This window comes from Pinus tabuliformis, chromosome 7 (assembly GCF_031772625.1).
Source record: "Pinus tabuliformis cultivar Carrire ecotype Pingquan chromosome 7, CPIR1, whole genome shotgun sequence".
Taxonomy (NCBI): Eukaryota; Viridiplantae; Streptophyta; class Pinopsida; order Pinales; family Pinaceae; genus Pinus; species Pinus tabuliformis.
This window is the reverse complement of record NC_142293.1, coordinates 1,277,786,601-1,277,807,099: the sequence shown is the minus strand read 5'-3', so window position 1 is coordinate 1,277,807,099 and position 20,499 is coordinate 1,277,786,601. Positions and strand designations below refer to the sequence as shown.

Sequence of the window (20,499 nt, the reverse complement as noted above, 5' to 3'; positions counted from 1 at the left end):
ACACCATGTTGTGTAGGACAACACAAATAGAACAAGATTATTAAGGGAATGCTCAATCCTATATTTGTGTGACATATTTCCGCAATGAAAATGAAAATATGTGCGAGGAAAGGTTGTCAATTGTGTTGAGTACGAGTCGAGGAAGCAAAAATAAAGGAAGATAGATGACCTTGGATACTTTACCTGTCGTTAAGGAATTTCAAGATATTTTTCCAGAGAAATTCCCAGCTTACTGCCACACAGGGATATAAATTCCACCATAGATCTGATACCTAGGCAAAAAACCGTGTCTAGATACCCATGCTGAATGAGCCCACCTGAATTGTTGGAATTAACAATGCAGTTACAAGATTTGGTAGACAAGATCTATATCAGACCAAACGTGTCACCTTGGGAGCACCTATGTTGTTTGCTAAGAAAAAGAATGGCACATTCAGAATGTGCATTGACTACCGCCAGTTGAACAACTTAAATATAAAAAACAAGTACCTGTTTCCCCATATTGATGATTTATTTGACCAAGTATGAGGAGAAACTATGTTTTTAAAGATTGATTTGAGAACTGGTTATCGTCAACTAAGAATCAAGCCAGAAGATGGCCATAAAATGACATTCAGAACCAGATATGGACACTATGAGTTTGTTGTATGCCCATTCAGCCTTGCTAATTCCCTAACAAGTTTTATGTGCTTAATGAACAACATAGTTGGCAAATTCCTCCACAAATTTGTATTAGTGTTTATTAATGATATCCTAATACAGTCCAGGAATGATGAGGAGCATAAGGAGCACCTAAAACTGGTATTGCAAATATTAAGGGAGAATCATCTATATGCCAAATACAACAAATGTGGATTTTACAAAACAAAAATGCAATAGCTGGGTCACATTATTTCTAAGAAAGTGTTAGCCATGGATCCGAAGAAGGCGAAGGCTATGGCGAATTGGCCTGTACCGAAAGATGCATCAATTGTTCGGTCTTTTATGGGATTGGCGGGGTGTTACGGCCGATTCATTGAATGTTTCTAAAAAATAGCTCACCCCATCACCTCTTTACAATGGAAAGGAGTCAAGTATGAATGGACTATAGAATGTCAATGAAGCTTGATAATCTTAATAGTTACTTACCACAACACCCATTTTGAAACTAGTAGATCGAAATGAAGATTTCACGGTGTGTACTGATGCTAGTATAAATGGATTAGGAGGAGTGCTACTACAAGGTAACTTCATAATTTCTTATTAATCCAAAAAGTTAAAGGGACATGAAAGAAATTATGCAGTTCATGATTTTGTGTTAGCCGCAGTTATACACACATTAAAAATGTGGAGGCATTATCTGTTGGGCAAGAAATTTATTCTAACCATAGACCATATCAGTCTCAAATATGTTTTTAGTCGACCAGATTTAAATGTTAGGCAAGCTAGGTGAATGGCCTTTCTTATCTAGTTCGATTTTGAGATAACACACATAAAAAGGAAAACAAAATAAGATAGCAGATGCTCTGAGAAGACACACCCATAATCTAATGAGAATAACTATTAACAACATTAATACCAAGTTTCTTGATAAAGTCAGACATGGTATACTTCCTGACCCAAAATATCTAGAAATCCAACAAAGGTTGTAGCAATTTGATGTCCTGGGATACAACGAAAATGGCGAAAATTTGTTTTTGTATAGAAACAGATTGTATATTCCTACAGTAAAAGAACTAAAATAACTGATATTTGATGAATATCATAAAAATCCTTATGTTGGACACGTGGGGTATCAAAATATGGTTACATGATTAAGGAAAAAAAATTTCTAGCGAGGAATGAAGAAGGTTGTAGCACAATTTTTGAAAAAATGTTTAGAGTGTAAATAGGTGAAGGTGGAACACCAACACCTCGCTGGGTTACTAAACCCACTACCCATTCGTGAATGGAAATGTGAAGTCATTTCCTTAGATTTCATAATCGGATTGCCTAAGACAAAGAGACGACAAGATTCTATCATGGTGGTTTTGGATCTACTAAGTAAAGGAACCCATTTTCTACCAGAACAATCTACTTTTGGCACTGCAAAAATTTCACACGTTTTTATGACGGAATTTTTTTGACTTCATGGGGTTCCTAAAAGGATAGTGTTTGACAGAGACGCCAAGTTTACTCCAATTTTTGGAAAGCATTTTTTGGCATCCTGGGTAACAAATTTAACTTTAGTACCAAATATCATCCCCAAATCGATGGTTATATGGAAAGAACCAACCATATTTTGGAGGATATGCTTAGAACGTATGTGATGGATAAACCAACAAGATGGGAGGATTTCCTACATCTGGCTAAATTTACCTATAAAGACAGCTATCACGCAACAATTAAAATGAGCCCCTTCGAAGCCCTATATAGTAGAAAATGCCATACACCTCCTAATTGGAGTCAGCAAGGGCACATACTTATTCTTGGACCATATCAATTACAAGAAATAGAACACATAGTGTGAAGAATTCAGCGGAATATTAAGGTCACCCAGGATCCGGAAAAGAGTTATGCTGATAAGAAAATGACACATAAGGAATTTAATATTGGGGAGCATGTGTACATCTGGGTAAAACGAAATAAAAGAACAAAAAGAATGGGTTCTTGCCCAAAATTGGCACCCTGCTAATGTGGGCCATTTGAAATTTTGGACATAATAGGTGTTGTAGCTTATCAAGTAGCTCTCCTAGTCACGTTAAAGTTGATAATGATTTTCACATTTCCTTTTTAGGAAACATGTACATGATTTCTCTCGTATTATTGATTTGAAAATGTTAAAGGTGGAGCCTGAAGGAGAATTCATGGCAGAACCACTCTACATTCTTGATCGGAAAGAGATTTGGCTCTGGAATCAGGTCATCGCTCGAACTAAAGTGCAGTGGAAGAACTACACCCTTAAGAAGGCCAATTGGAAGCAATAGGACGATATGCAGAAAAAGCTTCCATCATTTTTCTAGCAGTGTACACATATAAGGTAAACACCGAGGACGATGTGAAAAAAGGGGGGAGGATGTGACATCTCCTAGTAGATATTATTATTTAATGTATGTGTATAATAAATGGAAATGGAGCCAAAACAATTTGAATAATTATTATAAGTAGTTTCTTATTCATTAAAAAAGGAAATTAATGTTTAAGGAAACTATGCACTTAGAAAAGAAACTCGAGGATAAGATTGTTAATTCTTCATGATTATAATTTTCAAAGATCTAGATAAGATTAAGGGAGGCAGATAAAATCCACAGAAAATTCTTATTTGAAGAAAAGGGCTAAGATTGGTTTCCTTTAAAGCACCATGGGAGAGAAAAGCAGGCTTTAAAACCAAAATCCTAGGCAAGAAAATAATAAAGCTCTTCAAAAGTAGGACGCACCTGAATTAGAAACAGTATCGCGAAGAAGGGTAATAACTACCTAAAGGGAGAATTAATGAGGTTGTTGATTCTCTGGGATTGACAATGGACCTCATAGGAGAACTGGAGGCAGTTCGTGGTTGGGTGGATAGTGTCTTCTCTAGTGTAGGTTTTCTAGTATGACAAATAATTGAAATCTCTGTTTTGATCTATGTTGATTATGATTATGAATTAATTGTTGTAGATGTATGTGGTTATTGTTTTGAAAAAGTGTAGTAGTTAATCTACTGTTCTTGTTGCATATAGATAAATTTTATCTGTTGCTAAAATATATATTTGTAGAGATATAATCTTCTGTAATAAAAATAAGGAGGACATTTGGTGTCAAAGAACTAGTATTACTATTTACTTTCCACTGGCAGAAGGAAATGGTTATTGTAAATTGAGAATGGATTCCTTGCTACCTGTCCAGTTATGTGGATCTTAAGAATTATCTTAATATTTTTTGTGAAAAGGATTACAAGGATATTAGCATTTCTTTCATGGGTGTAGAGTTGGTTTCATAATACATGATCGAACTGGTGCATTAAAAATGAAACTGAGGTACTGACCTCCCAAATGATCCATAGGAAGGAAATTAGATTCCATAGGAATCACAACAAGGGTATCTAAAATGGATGTATAAGATAGTGACAAAAGCCTAAGATCCTCTCCATGTAGATCTCCATTGTGTGTCGATCACATACTTGTCAAGGAACTTAGAAATACCTGAGCCCTTAACTTGTAATAAATTACAAGGCATGCAACGTAAACATATGAGAAATATAATTTGAGAATTTTTATGAGTGAGAAAGAAAAAAAAAAAAAAAAAACCTTTCTACTCTTGTACTACGAAATACAAATCGATGATGAACTCATGAGTCGTACAGGACTAGCATAAATAGAACGTTGAAGGTGAACTTCCTAAAAAGGCAATACACCATATAGCGATAATGATTAAATGAGAACTTGTATTAAAAACTGCCATTAGAATATGCATAATTATGATTATATGCCAAACCAGTGCATTCCATGTACTAACCATTATAGCCACCCTATATATTATTTACATATTAAGTTCCAGGTAAAAGAATCTGCACAATTATACTCCCATACTTAAGTATTACGATTACAAGTAGAATCTCATTTAAACAAAATATACCACATAGTCAAGCATCGACTATAATTTGAAATGCATTCACATATATAACCTTCAGATTAGGCATTCAGGCAGAACCTCTTAACCCTAAAATCGACATGCATGTAGCTAAATTCGAAAGCTAGCCTCAGAGCACAATTAATGTAACGAAAAATATAGCTATGCACATAAATTCAAAACGAAAGTACCTAGTTTTCACTTTTAAGATCTTACAGCTTAAGTAAATTCGAAGAATGAATAGAAATAATCAAATGCATAGTTGAAGCAAATTCGAGTAATGAAGAGGAACCATTATATACAAAACTGATGAAAATTCTAGCGATGTATAAAAACCATTGAATGCACAAATTACAAAGATCACTGTGGGGAATATTAACCATCACAAGAACAAAGGCACCAATTGATTAACTCTTAAAGATTAGAAACGATTAGCAAGATTAATATAAAAAGGAGTTCTCACACAAAATATACGAGCTTTTCAAATGAAACTATTCATACAGTAGTACATGAAAGTTATAAGGTAGATCTAGTCTTATCGCTAAGGTATAAATATAATAGAAATATGCACCAAAGATGTTACAGTATCATCTCAAGAAGTCTAGGAAATAAAATAAATAACAATGTTCATGAGCAAAATTAGACCCTTCCTGGTCATAACTCTCATACAGATGAGTTATCAATTCATTTCAAATAGTAGCAAGAGTAAATCCCACAAAGAAAATCAATTCGGTAGTTCAGTGGAGGAATGATGAACCCAACTGCCTTTGTTGTTGAAAGGTTCGAGACCAAAACTAAGGTCAGCACCTGTAAATAGGAATTTTTCATTATCCTTCTCGCATAAAGAATCAAGAATTATGGTCACAAGAGAAAAATCGTGGCAACACCACAAAAACTAGGAATAGACAATTGCAGTGCAAACAGGGGAAACGAGAGAAACAACTTAGAAAAACATGATAAACCCTAAATTTAACCATCATTCCTTAGTATTTCATAGCCTACACTCCCGCAATAAGAAATTTGACAATATATTATGTAACCTAGTATAATACAGTTAAGTGGGCCGAGAGGTGGGCAGTGATACTTGTAAAACAAATGTGAACCGAGCATTGGGCTACTACCATCATCTAGAAATATCCACTCTCCTACAACAGAACATTTGAGCCAGGAATTTACTAGTACCCTTTTAATCACAGAGTATAAAAACAGCAAGGGCACACGAAATGAGTGCAGAGTTGGGATACTGACCTGAGGGTTGTCGCCATAATGGTGATGGTTAAGGGTGTTCCTTTTCCCTGCATATGCTGGAACAATCCCGCATTCATCATGAACATTCCCTGTCAACAAAGACCATAACCCAAGAGGCCTCAACACACAAATAACAACAACATTTATGGAAAAAAAATGATAAATGTAGGATGCCAGGGAATATTGAACCTGGGTATGGTGGAGGAGGACTCCATTAGATTTCACTCAGAACTCTAATTACACAGATGAACTTGCATAAAAATTATCGCACTGCTAAACGGAGTGATTGCCACAAGCGAAGCACAAAATGAAGCAGGGTTAGGATTAGGTCATGGCTAAAGTGCAGGAGAGCAGATCTGAGCCGTTGAAACCCATCAACATATCTCAATTGTTCACAAACCCCAACATTGGGCATCGACGTGAGACTTGGTGCAGATGGAAGATGTGCATTGGACCATACAATACCGAGGACGACATGCTGGTAGGAGAAGGGACAAGAAATTAATGCCATGGCCCAAGGTCGAATTAAATAACCATTGAAATGTTCATGAGAACCTTAAACCAAGGTGGATGAGCACTCAACCTTACAATAATATGTTTTCCCAACCAAGGTATAGGTTCAAATATAGTGTGGGATGTTATGCTATAGTGTAGTGTAGGGTAATGAAGAGCTAGGTGCTAGGATTAGCAATTAGCAAAGATAGATTAAATTTGAGGGGGAAGAAAGGAGGTAGACCAGAATCACGAAGTATATGTTGTATAATCATATTTACTTAATGAGAGACAATTTTTTTTAGAAAAAAGATATGTTAGATTAAAAAAAAAAAAAAAAAATTAAAAAAATCTATTATTGTAATCCATCTTTAACATGAACTATTACTATTATATAAATAATTGAATATTATTATTATTCGATTATTTGAGTAAAGAGTTATGTGTTTAAAACTATAATATAAATAATTTAACAACTATACCATTAACATTATATTATAAATAATATCAACACTATACTATGGAAAGATGAATTTAATAAATTATTTTCTTGGAAAATAACCATTTTAAAAAATATATAACTATACTATTAACGTTATATTATAAATAATATGAACACTATACTATTGAAAGATGAATTTAATAAATTATTTTTTTTTTGGAAAATAACCATTTTAAAAAATATATATTTATCCCTCGTGAATTATATTATAAATAATCTAAACACTATACCACGGAAGGATGAATTTAAAAAATATATTTTTTGAAAATAACAACTATATTATAAATAATCTAAACACTATACCGCTGAAGGATGAATTTAAAAAATATATTTTTTTGAAAATAACCATTTTTTTTTTAAATTATCCCTCGTAAAAAATAATAAGTATCCATTATTGTTATTGTTATTAGAGAATCCAAATTGGCACCTCATCATAAATTATAATATAAAAAATTTAAGATAATATTAAATGTTTATCCTATAGAAAATATATTAGAAAATAATGGTTAACTACTATGAACGTGAATATAATCGACATATCACGTCAACGAAGAAATTAAATAAACACTTTTTAAAGAATGTTAAATATTATTAAAACATTATGAATATTTTATGTGGGCAAGAGTATAATAAAGAGGAACACTAAATGTTTTATCCCACGAAAAAATATGAAACCACGTCCCTCCTCCGACTCCGAGAGGGCATCTAATTATTTAAAATTAGTAATTTACATTACCTTTATTTCTTTAAATTTAATGACCACAACTTTAGTGTCTTTTTATTCAATGATTTGAAATGAGTCGGTCCTTCAAACATTTTAAAATTTTATGAAGATAAGTTTAGAGTTCGTTTTGATTTCTCCTCCAATGGTTTCACTAGTGATATCTAGCCTCCGGATAACTAGAGCTTACGTGTACCGGAGATTTATGTGTTTCCTTCATTGACGGCTATTAATACAAGCAGAGCTTCGTTTCCAAAAAGTAGAGTGCAGTGCTCAGAATGGGTGTGTGCGATATGGATTTTCATAGTGTGCGCCTTTCTCTAGCTTTACCTGCAACATTCACAGTCACTAATGGAGTCGTTGCCACAGTAGCTATTTTCTGTACATTACTTTCCTTCTTCTTGATATGGTTTTTGAAAAAAAAAAAAAAAGAGATTAAGATCTACATATTACCACCAGGGCCCTATGTGTAAGGCCCACGAGTTGGGGATCGTTTGGCGAAGGGTGCACGATGAGCGAGCAGGCGACGAGCTGGAGCAACCGGTGAGTTGGGCGCGCCTGCACGGTGCGATGAGTTGGGCTGAACGATGGAGGAAACGAGCGAAGGACGCACGACAAGCGAGTGATGAGCTGGTAAGTAACTGGTAGGTTGGGGCACACCCGCATGGTGTGACGAGCTAACCGAACGAAAGAGACGAGCCAACGTGCGATGCGAAAGTCATCTCAAAAAATGACTAAGTGTCGGGAGTATTGGCGAGTTTATATGTGGGCGTAGTCCCGTACATGGGCGCCCACATCATGGGCCAATGCGACGAAAGGGCGAGTTGGATGAAATGGTCGGTCAGCTTGGTGAGTCGACGTCCCAACCGATAGGACAACTGCCATATAAGTAGAGCATTGGAATGGTGGCAAAAATCATTCAAGAAAAGTCTCCAAGTGTTCATGCGAGCTAGGAGGGCAAGCTACCTGGGAAGACTGAAATTTGGCGAAGTGCAGGCGGACTCTTGGGCTGAAGCAAGGAGCCACAGCAAAGGCAGAAAACAGAGCCGCAGGTCATGCGAAGGTGTTCAGGCGAGGGCGTGCGAGGCCATTGACCTGAATGACCAAACGGGTGAGGGCGTTTGCCAGAGCGAGGTCATTCGAACGCGTTCGAGGGAGGAAGTGCGAGGACGTCGACTTGAATGACTGAACGGGCAAGGTCGTTCGAAGTCGTTTGGGCGAGGGCGTCGGCCTAAACGATTGAACGGGAAAAGTCGTTCAAAGGCGTTCGTGCGAGCGCGTCATCCTGAATGACAAAACGGGCGAAGATGTTCTAGCGAGGGCATCGGCTTGAGTGGGCGAGGTCATTTGAAGATGTTCAGGCAAAGGGCATGAGAGGGCGTGAGCCTAAACAAAAGAACGAACGAAGGCGTTCGGGCGAGGGCATGCGAAGGCGTCGGCCTGAATGACTAAACGGGCGAGGGCGTGCGAAAGCGCCAACCTAAATGACTGAATGGGCAAGGTCGGTCTGAATGACGGAACTGGCGAGGGCGTGTGAGGGCACCGGCCTAAACGAGTGAACGGGTGAGGGCGTGCGAGGGCTTCCACCTGAACGAGTTGAGGGCATTCGACTAAATGAGCCGAGGGAGAATGAAGGCATTCAGTGCGACAGTGAATGAGTTGCGACGGACAATAGAACTAGTGGGCACTTCGAACGGTGGTTTGGGTTATCTGAATGGTGCAGGCCGGGATGCACAGTTGTGACAGAAATTGTACCAAGGAAACTTGGGGTTTCCTGCAAATGCTGTAAAACTATATATTTTATGTAAAATTGTTATTATCATCGGGCAAACTCATATTTGAGGGAGTCCCTCCTATTAAAATATTCGTTGTGCATATGTGTAAATGGTAATAATGATGAAGATGAATAATTGAATTTTTCCGCTGTGTATGTAAATGTTATACTTAGGAAAGTTGAAAAATTAACTAAGTATAGAAAAGTAGCTGTAGTCCACACTTACAAGTAATGTTAAAAAGAAAGTGGGTGGTGGTGCCACACCCCCCCATTGTGCGATTGGAAGAGTACCACCAGAGTAGGGGTGTGACAGGTGGTTATTGATACGTGATGAAGAAAGGTGAATACTTGACATTCGTGTTAGGTGATTCAAATTTTCAGGTGAAGTGCTACACTCTGTGACAGGGTTAGCAGGGGTGAAGCATTGTGCTTGGACTGAGCTGAATGACAAGACGTGGCAGGTTCGGAAGAATGCCAAGGGAGGCTCTTGCTGACCTTATACAGGTTGAAGCAGATGAAAGAAGAGAACCCACAGATTCGAGATGAACTTGAAGTCTTGGAAAGGAATGTTGAAGATGAACTTCTTCGACTTGGTTGGGCAATGGAGCAGGATGTAGCTGCAGATTGCGATGATGAAGAAGAGGAAGTCATGATGTTTGAAGATGTTGCAGATATGACAATGATGCAAAATGAACTTGAAATTTTTTAAGTTGGACCAGGATTGTGTAGTTTGCAGACATTGGTGGATGAGGATACTCACATGGAGGAGTGTCATGATGAAGTAAGTACTTCTTATACTTGTGTTCCATTGGAGCTTTTTGTAGATGGGCCATATGCAGGGAAGGGAAAAATCTGTTTGCCAATGCGATGGAGGATCTTACCATGGATGTCTACGATGATACCTTGTATGGAGAGGCAAGGACCATTGACTTTTGTAGAGCTTGTTGGGGCTATTTGTGACCTTATGGTAAAAGGTGCAAATACCCGTGACAAGGGAGGAACGTGATGATCATTGCGGAGGAATGGATCATGCTTTAGCCATGTGGGGAAATTGGCTAAGTGCCTAGCATGACTCATGGACAGATTGGAGAGAGGGAACACACTTGAGTTTGATGATACTTGGGTGGACTTCTCATGGACAAGACCAAGAGGAAGTCTTGGTGGAACCTTCAGTGGAGGAGCCATGGTGGAAGAGACTCATGTGACTTGATGATATGGTTTGGATGACCAAGTTCACTAGACCAGATTGCAGAATGGGATGAGGATGACCGATTGTTGTGATGGGTCTACTTGGTTGGAAAACATGGGTAACTTTAGTCATGGACGTCGAGCTGGGGACATGGAGCGTGGCAGTCTTATGCAGGGACATTATGCAGGAGCACTTGTAGAGGTGTAACTTATCGGCATCCAATGAGGAGTGCCAAAGCAGGGATGTTGTGTAGGTGGATTTGCCGGTGTGACATAGAGATGTTTTACTTATGAGTCGATGGAGATGTTGCGCACTCTTGTATAACAAGACCATGGAATTGGTGGAGTTGTGAGAAGACTATGGAGCATTCCTACTACATGGAGAGTTGAGGCATCTTGCAGAGACCTTTGGGCCGAGACATGTATGCTTGCTAGGATGTTGGTTGGAGATGACTCATGGAGCTCATGATTACATGAGGTTGTGAGATTTGGGGACTTCATATTATGGTGGACTTGGAGGATCTGAGGCATTGAGGAGATGAGGTTGGGGACTTTGATGCAGTATGGGGTGCATAGTTTTGAGTACATTTATGGGTGTGCTTGAGAGAGTGCCTTGATGTGGAGGATCGATTTGAGACACTTCGAGTAATGGAGTTGCAGCGATGATGATGCCATGGTGGAAACACTTGGGCATGGATTGAGTCGAGACTTAACCACTTGTTATACATGGGACCTGATTGGTCTATGATCCTGGGCAGCACATGGGTGATGAGACAGGCGTATACTTGTTCCCTTGGTAGACTTGAGGGATGGCACATTACGGATATGATGGAGGTTGCTTCATGGACCTGGATGTGGCACATCAAGAGTCGGTCTGATGAGAGGATCTCTTCATTTCGAGGAGATGGATTTTACACATATATGGATGATGATGTTGGGATAGATGACACTAATTGACATGTAACACATTGACACCAAACATCATGGACAACATGTCGCAGATGAGATGGGGGTTACTTCATGGACCTGGGCATGGCTTACATTTTGATGGAGATGGAGATGGATTCTTGATCGAGTTGATGTTGTGACAGGAGGCTAGGAGAAATGACTGATGATGGCATGAGGATGTGCATTCTCATGGTTTGAGCGTGATAGTTGGATTGATCACCCGACTAGTTCAAATCGTGGGGCTCGAGCAGTGTACAAAGATGCGTTAGCATTGTGTTGGAGTATCATGGCAGCGGTTCACACAATGATGATACATGATAAGGTCAACACAATATGTTGTAGTGAGCATGTAGATTGAGTTTGAGGGACCAACCTTCCACGATGGGGCATCATTTGGGGATTCTGACGAATGTGGCTGATGATCATGGATTGAGGAGACTTTCCAATTCATGGAGACATAAGCCTTTATGGTTTATATGATGGCAGAGTAGAGGCAGGTAGCATGAGCATTTTGATGTTGGAGCTACCGACAATTTGCGATGTCATATGACAGTGCTGTCGAGGATGACAACCATTTAGAGTGGGAGGGAATGTAAGGCCCACAAGTTGCGATCATTTGGTCAAGGGTACACGACGGGCGAGTGGGCGACGAGCTGGGGTAACTCGCGAGTTGGGCGTGCCTGCATGGTGCGATGAGTTAGGCTGAACGATGGAGGAAACGAGTGAAGGGCATACAATGGGCAAGCGACGCGGTGGGAGGTAACCGGCGAGTTGGGGTGCGCCCGCATAGTGCGATGAGATGACCAAATGGAGGAGACGAGCCAGCATGTGACGCGAAAGTCATCCTGAAAAATGACTAAGTGTTGGGAGTATTGCCGAGTTTATATGTGGGGGTCGTCCCGCATATGGGCGCCCACACCATGGGCCAACCCAACGGAGGGGCAAGTTGGACGAAACGGCGGGTCCGCTTGGTGATTCGACGCCCCAACCGATGGGCCAACCGCCATATAAGTATAGCATTGGAGTGGTGGCAAAAATCATTCCAGCAAAGTCTCCAAGTGTTCATGCGAGCTAAGAGGGTGAGCTACTTGGGAAGACTGAAATTTGGTGAAGTGCAGATAGACTCTTGGGCCGAGGCACAGAGCCGCAACAAACGTAGAAAACGGAGCTACAAGTTGTGAAAAGGTGTTCCGGTGAGGGCATGCATGGGCGTCAGCCTGAACAACCAAATGGGTAAGGGCATGCGAGGGCAATTGTTTTAACGACTGAATGAGTGAGGTCCTTCGAAGGAATTCGGGTGAGGACGTATGAGGGCGTCGACCTGAACGACTGAATAGGTGAGATTGTTCAAAGGTGTTTGGGCGAGGGCGTTGAGGGCGTCGGCCTGAAAGACTGAACGGTCAAGGTCGTTCGAAGGAATTCAGGCGAGGGCGTTGGCCGGAATGACAAAACGGGTGAAGACGTTCGGGTGAGGGCATACGAGGGTGTCGACTTGAATGAAAAAATGGGCGAAGACGTTCAGGTAAGGGCATGGGCCTTAACGAATGAACAGGTGAGGTTGTTCAAAGGGGTTCGAGCGAGGGCGTCGGCCTAAACAACAGAACAGGTGAAGGCGTGCGGGCAAGGGCATGCGAAGGCGTCAGCCTGAACGACTGAACGAGTGAGGGCATGCAAAGGTGCTGACTTGAATGACTTAAAGGGTGAGGTCAGTCTGAAAGACAAAACAAGTGAGGGCGTGTGAGGGCACCAGCCTGAATGAGTGAATGGGGGAGTGCGTGCAAGGACGCTGACCTGAACGAGTGAACGGGTGAGGGTGTGCGAGGGCGTCCACCTGAACGAGTTGAGGGCATTCAGCTAAACGAGGTGATGGAGAATGAAGGCATTTGGTGCAAGGGTGAACGAGTTGCGATGGACAGTAGAACCTGTGGGTCCTCCAAACGATGGTTCAGGTAGTCTAAATGGTGCAGGCTGAGATGCACGGTTGTGACAGAAATTGCACTAAGGAAACTTGGGGTTTCCTGCAAAGACTATAAAACTGTATATTTTATGTAAAAATGTTATTATCATCGAGCAGACTCATATTTTAGGGAGATGCCCCTCCCATTAAAATATCTATTGTGTATATGTGTAAATGGTAATAACAATGAAGATGAATAATTGAATGTTTCCGCTGTGTATGTGAATGTTATACTTAGGAAAGTTGAAAAATAAACTAAGTATAGAAAGTAGGCATAGTCCACACTTACAAGTATTGTTAAAAAGAAAGTGGGTGGTGGTGTCACACCCCCCATCATGCGGTTGGAAGAGTATTGCCAAGCTAGGGGCGTGACACTGTGCATGGCCCATCATCGGAAACCTCCACCATATGAGACTCCCCACTCATTGTTTTTTTGAATACTTTGCCCACAAATATGGTCCCATTTTGTTTCTCAGCTTGGGCTCAGTCCCTACCGTCATAGTTTCTATTGGACACCTAATCCTAAATGGGTTAGTGTGGAAGCCGAATAGACCAAAGCAGTCCAAGAGACCTTGGGATCTGAAACCCAAGAGTCACATATTGTACTATAAATGTATATCTGATGTTAATAAAAAAATGTACTCACATGATTTATCTTTCCTATTCTATGTTTCCCATGTGTGTTTAACATGGTATTAGAGCAGGCGTATTCCTGCCCTGCATAATTAATGTGAGCCATTTGTCTTATGGCCTTTCTGTGCAGTGATTTCTGCCATCAATTCGGCATCTCAGGAATATTTTCTCACAAATATTTCTTCAGCTAAATGTTAGCTGCTCCTGGCGCTGTCCAGCACTGTCCAAGCGGTTCTTCTGACATGTCTGTCTGCCATATTTTTACCTGCGCTCTCTGTCCATAAGCGTTTCATGCTCTCTCACTGATTCATAAAACGTCTCTGACTGTTCAGCTCTCTCACTCATTCATAAACATTTCTGACAAAAACGTCTCTGACCTGGTAACTGCCCCTGTTGCATACTATGTCAGTGCAGATTCAATTGAAAATTGTGGCTTGTGTTGAACGTTTTGGAATTTTGAACGTTGCTGTTGAACGTTCTCTGCTTGGTTGGTATACTATAATGCCATACCTCCGCTATGGTTGGTATATCTCCGCTATGGTCACCGAGTGGTAGTTACGGAGCCGGTGCTCGCCTCTGAGAATGCAGAAATTGATGAAGCCTTTCGGAATGTTTGAGGAAAGCTCCTCACTTATTTCTTTAATGTGTTGTTGATTGCAAGGCCCCAGTAACAATCGTGAGTTGCCCCTCCAGTCTTTTCACATTTGCCCGTAGCACCTCAACGTCTTCAAAATCAGGGCTGCGTGGACGCTGTGAGTATGTTTGCTGAGTCGACTCTGAAATGGACTGGAAGTAGAGCCTGTGAATGTCTTTGTTCGAACATTGGTGTTTGCATACAGGGCAAGTAGCCTTCTTATTTGGCGGATAGTATTCTAGCCATTATTGCAAGCATAGCTCGTGAAATAAGTGGTCGCAGAGGGACACGGACTGGAGATCCTCAATAACGGGCTTGATACAAGAAACTCGATCCGCAGTCGCTTGCAATTCCGTGGATGACAAGATGCCTAAGACGGAGAAAGAAACCCCGACTCCAGCCTGAAGCGGAAGCATGGTTGGTCCTCGCTACTCTGATGGTCGTTTGTGGTGACTTGTCAAAAGGAGGTCACGAGCTCGATAGACCGCATGAAAAGGAGAAATGAGAAGTCGTTAACTTCTCCATATTGCTCATTCCATTGCCGCAATTCGAGAATACTTCGAGCATCTGAAGAGACACTAGAACGTTAACTCCTCCGTCAAGCCACTGCACTCACAATTCGACCTCGCAGCTCTGGGCTGGATTCGAACTCGCGATCTTGGGGACAAAGGCGGTGGGGGCCGAGGCTGCTTCGGAGGAGGCGCTCGTGGCTGTCATGGGTTCGTCCGTTTGAAATCTGGGCTTCTTAAATCTCGACTGTTTGTTGAAATCGACGGTATTATTATTGAATTCTATCTTTCTTTCTCCCACATAACATATCTCCCTTCTTCTGTCAATAAAGCCGTCTGTGCCGTTTTAGGCATTGCCGAGCCTCTCGGACCGCAGAATCTACAAGGCCGCCTGTTTTTTTTATGCTGACAAGATCTCCTTTGGATCTGTTTTCCAAGCCCACTGAGAACACCCACTGGTTCTCTGTTCTCTAGTGATATATACCACACGCCTATTGCTATCGTTCGCCACAAATTTTCGATTGAAGTTCATCACCAAACGACGACTGATTCATCACTCAGAGTTCAAGTCTTCGTGCATTCATTTGGAATATCTGGTTTTAATAGACTAAGAATTTATCACAGATCGCGGGGCCTACTTTAGTTATCTGTGACACGTTACAACGACACATGTGCACGAAAGGACTGTAGAAATATCACACGTCTATGCTTGAGTGACGCGGATTAAGGATCTCATATGACTGTTGAAATGGCATCCCTGTGGCATCACCGTACTATGTATTAGAGAATATATGTGTTGGGAGTGACCATAAACAGAGCATGTAGACTAATTATGTGTTCTAACAAAGTGTTATAGGGATATATTGCTAAGTGTTTGTTATGCCTTTGAGTTAGTTGGATTAATGATACAATATAACTTAATGATGGAATGCTTTGGTGAGAATTAATGTATGCTGACATTTGCGAGCAAAGGTTGATATATGAATGGGCAGGTACTTGATGTACTAATGCTACTAACCAGATATGTATGGCACAGGCCTTGTAAGAAGCTTGTTATAAGATAACATTTGTTGCTAGCGTATGTGTGAATGAAAAATCATGCAGCTGCGAGTGATTCATGTATAAAAAAAAAAACGAAGGTAGTGCAGATGAGTAACCTTGTGTGGCTAAGCCTGAGTTTGCATGCTTGATTGTTGGCTACTAGGGATTTTCAGGGTGATGAGCTTATAGCTGAGAAGAAAGCGAGGTTGATAAGTTTAAGGTTTCCAAGCAGAGAGTGATTTAATAAGTGGAGTTCGGTTGTTGCTGATTGAGTCTGTCAGAAAGCATATATATATATATATATATATATATATATATATATATATATATATATATATATATCCAAGTTGTTGTGCTACTGCTAGGGTCTGGACAGTTTGTTCTACAGGTTGAGATCAGAATTATGTGCTGGTGTTGAGCATAAGTTATGTTTGGTTTGGTAATCAGATTGATGTTGTGATCCTTCTGATTGATGAGAGGAATATATATGCCATTGACATGATTTGACAGAGATGTATTTGGCAGTTTTATTTATGTAGGGTTTTCTAGTAAGAATATGAAGATACTATTGTTAATGTTGCTAATGTGCTGAGTGAATGTGTACCAATCAAATAATGCCTGGTCATTATGACTGACCTAGTGATTGGATATTAATGATGTTGCTAAGAGTTTGTGATACAGAAGTAAATTTGGCTTGATTCATTTGCTGCACATTTACAAAGGATTTTTCTGTGTCTTTGTACTGTGAGTGGGTGTTACTTTTACTCATTGGGTCATAGTTGTAATCAGTCTTTTAAAGGGTTGTAATTTTGACAATGAAGAATATGCCTCGAATTACTGAAATATTAGAGTTCTTAAAAACTCTGATATATTCCTCTAATCATGAAACATTCCAAGTCAGCAAAGGCTCTCTCTCATAAATTCAGACATGTCTACAATATGCACAAGAGAAAATTGATTTTTTGCAGCTTGAAACACAGCTACAGCAAGAAGAATTAAAACAAAGGAGTCATTCTGAACCTGTTTCTGTTCAGAACAATGAAGTAGACTCCCATAAACAACAAGTCAATATTGTTCAAGTTCATTCAGACCCAGTGCCCAATAAAGCAGCAGTTGTACATACAGATGCAGAAACTCAGTCTGCACTTCCCAAGCCCATCATCAGACCTTGGGAACAGCTTGTCCACAACAAGCACAGAACTGGTCTTGGATATGACAAGGACTTGTCCTTTCATATTCCAGACTACTCAAAGCCCATTCAGTTTCAGAGTGCTGGATTCATTCATGACAGTTCACTTGCTCCTCATGACAGTTCACCTCCAGCTGTTCCAGATTCTGCCCCTCTTCCACAGCAACAACAACAACAAAAACAACAGATCGTGAAATGCCAACACTGTGACCGAGTTGGCCATTTGAAAGATCACTGTTTTGATCTTCATCCATGTAAGCACTGTCATAAAACCAGCCATTCTTCACACAGATGCTTCAGAAATAAACGTCCTGCAAGAACAAAGATTCATCTTGGATGGATCGCTTCTTGGCAATGGGCATCAACAGCCAAGAAGATATTCCAAACACATGTCAGAACTTGTTCCAGAATATTGAACAGTCTTGCAGTTGAGTTTTCTCCATCTTCTCACCTTGTACCTGACAGGGGGGGAAACGATGGTCATCTACAAGCTTCAAAGTCACATCAAGCGAGCCTGAGCCACAACCTGCCACACCAGTTTCAGAGTTGTAGCCAGCGACAAAGATGCCCATGAACATGCCTTCAGTTGGCAATATGGGACACTTCCTCTAGCAGAAGACTTCAGCTTCTTGCCAGTTTCGGAAGCATTCCAGGAACACAATTGAGAACACTTCCTCTAGCAGAAGACTCTAGCTTCTTGCCAGTTTTGGAAGAGTTCCAGGAATTGCATTAAGCATTCCAGAGTTGTTGGTTATCCTTAAACCATCACAGGTTGAGACTTCCCTTTTCAGGTTCAAGTTTTACCTTTTATGTGGGGTGAGACCTCCCTTTTATGGTTGAAGGTTTCCCTCTTTAAAACAATTGGATCACTTCCTCTAGCAGAAAACTTCAGTTTCTTGCCAGTTTTGGAAGAGTTCCGGGCACTGCACTAAGCGTTTCAGTGTTGGTGGTCATCCTTAAACCACTGCCCTTTTTACCAACATTTCATAGAGCACATTCAGCCTAGTGCTGCCATGCATTTTTTGCACATTTTGTATTACAACTCTCTTCTTGGACTCATACATAACCCTTCGGATTAAGGGGGGGAATGTTGGACACCTAATCCTAAATGGGTTAGTGTGGAAGCCGAATGGACCAAAGTAGTCCAAGAGACCTTGGGATCTGAAACCCAAGAGTCACATATTGTACTATAAATGTATATCTGATGTTAATAAAAAAATGTACTCACATGATTTATCTTTCCTATTCTATGTTTCCCATGTGTGTTTAACAGTTTCTTCTTTTGAGATAGCCAAAAATTTTCTCAAAACTCATGATTTGATCTTTTCTAGCTGACCTCTAGGAGCCGCTGGGAGATTAATGCTTTTCAATTTTAACGATGTAGTCTTCGCTCCATATGGAGATCATTGGAGGCAAATGAGGAAAATATGCATGTTAGAACTCCTCACTCCAAAAAGAATTGAGTCCTTCAAGCGTGTGCGAGAGGAATATGTGTCTGCGATGATCCATTCTATATGGGAGGAGAGTGAGAAGGGAAGAATGGGTGTGAATGTTACCAAGGCCATCTCTACTCTCACCTCCAATATTGTTTGCAGAACACTGGTGAAGAAGAAATTTTCGGACGATGATTTCGGTGGTAAATTCAAAGGGTTTAAAGATCTATTGGTACAGTTGAGAGATAGGGTGGGAGACTTCAACATTGGAGACTTCATTTTGTATTTGGATTGGCTTGATTTGCAAGGTATCAACTCGAAGATGAAGAAAATTGATAAAACATTCATTGAATTTGCAGAGAAAATAATAGACGACCATGTTAATGTCTCCTCCAAAGGCCAGAAAGAGGCAGAATCAGAGCCTCATTTGCAAGATTTCATCGATGTGCTGCTGCATATGGCTGAGACCAACAATAAAATCACATGGGAAACCATCAAGGGTCTTGTGCTTGTATGCCTCACCCCTCATTCTTAAATTTTGGTCAGTCACTATTTCGCAAGTAATTGGATTTGCATTTTGCAACGAATTGGATTTGTATTTGTGCAGGACATGTTCGTGGTGGGCTTGGAGACAACATCAACTACGTTAGAATGGGAAATGAGTGAGTTGCTCAGACATCCCCATGTAATGAGCACGTTGAAAGAAGAAATCAAATCGATCGTTGGCCAACATGGTAATGTAAAAGAGTCAAATCTGGCAAGCATGAAATACCTCCACTGTGTGGCAAAAGAGACTTTGTGACTATACCGAGCGTTGCCGCTAGGACTTCCTCATCAATCTATGGACGCTGTCACCATATGAGAATACTACATACCTAAGCAAACAATGGTCATGGTAAATGTGTGGGCTATAAGGAGGGATCCCAATAGGTGGGGGCAAGATGCTGCAAAATTCAAGCCTAAGAGATTCATGGAAGAAGAGAATATCAATTTAACAAATCAATCAGACTTCAGTATGATACCTTTCGGGGTAGGAAGGAGAGGATGCCCAAGTGCTTCTATGGCTATTCATACCATTGAACTTCCGGTGGCTCAATTGGTGCACACTTTTGATTCTAGGGTTAAAGGCGATCCCTCCGAGCTGCATATGAAAAAAGCATGTGGAATGACGATTCCAAAACAGGTTACGCTCTATGCCTGCCCAATGTTGACGATCAGCGTTTCACCCTTAAGCCTCAGAAGTAGGAGGAATCGAGGGAAGGGACAGTTTCTCTTTATCTTCGATAGTTTTCCCATTATATGACTCATGATTATAGTACCTGCCTTTTTACATTGCACATCTAATCCTGTCGAGGTTATTAAAACTGCTATCATTCTCGTTAAGTGTCCGGATGACTATAAATATTAGCATTTTAGAAATATCGCCATTAATATAAATACCCGCATATCCCTGAAGTAGGGGAAGAGAATATTTCAGAAAAAAAATATCAAGTAGATTATTGCAAACGATTGTAAAGTGTTTTCTGTAATAGTGCATTAAGATCAATTATACTTTGAATAATTTGGAGTTATATGTAATTGGTTGTCAAAACTGAGTGTATGACCGTATGTTAAAGGCGTTTGATATACGTTTATATATTTATTGTAATTATATATTTATA

The 20,499-nt window shown here is 40.3% G+C and overlaps 2 pseudogenes; both read left to right on the top strand.

The window, feature by feature from the left end:
* The first annotated feature begins 18,821 nt into the window (after positions 1-18,821).
* Positions 18,822-19,640, top strand: LOC149252142 (cytochrome P450 750A1 pseudogene; annotated as a pseudogene).
* Positions 19,641-19,724: 84 nt separating this feature from the next.
* Positions 19,725-20,141, top strand: LOC149252141 (cytochrome P450 750A1 pseudogene; annotated as a pseudogene).
* The last annotated feature ends 358 nt before the right edge of the window (positions 20,142-20,499 follow it).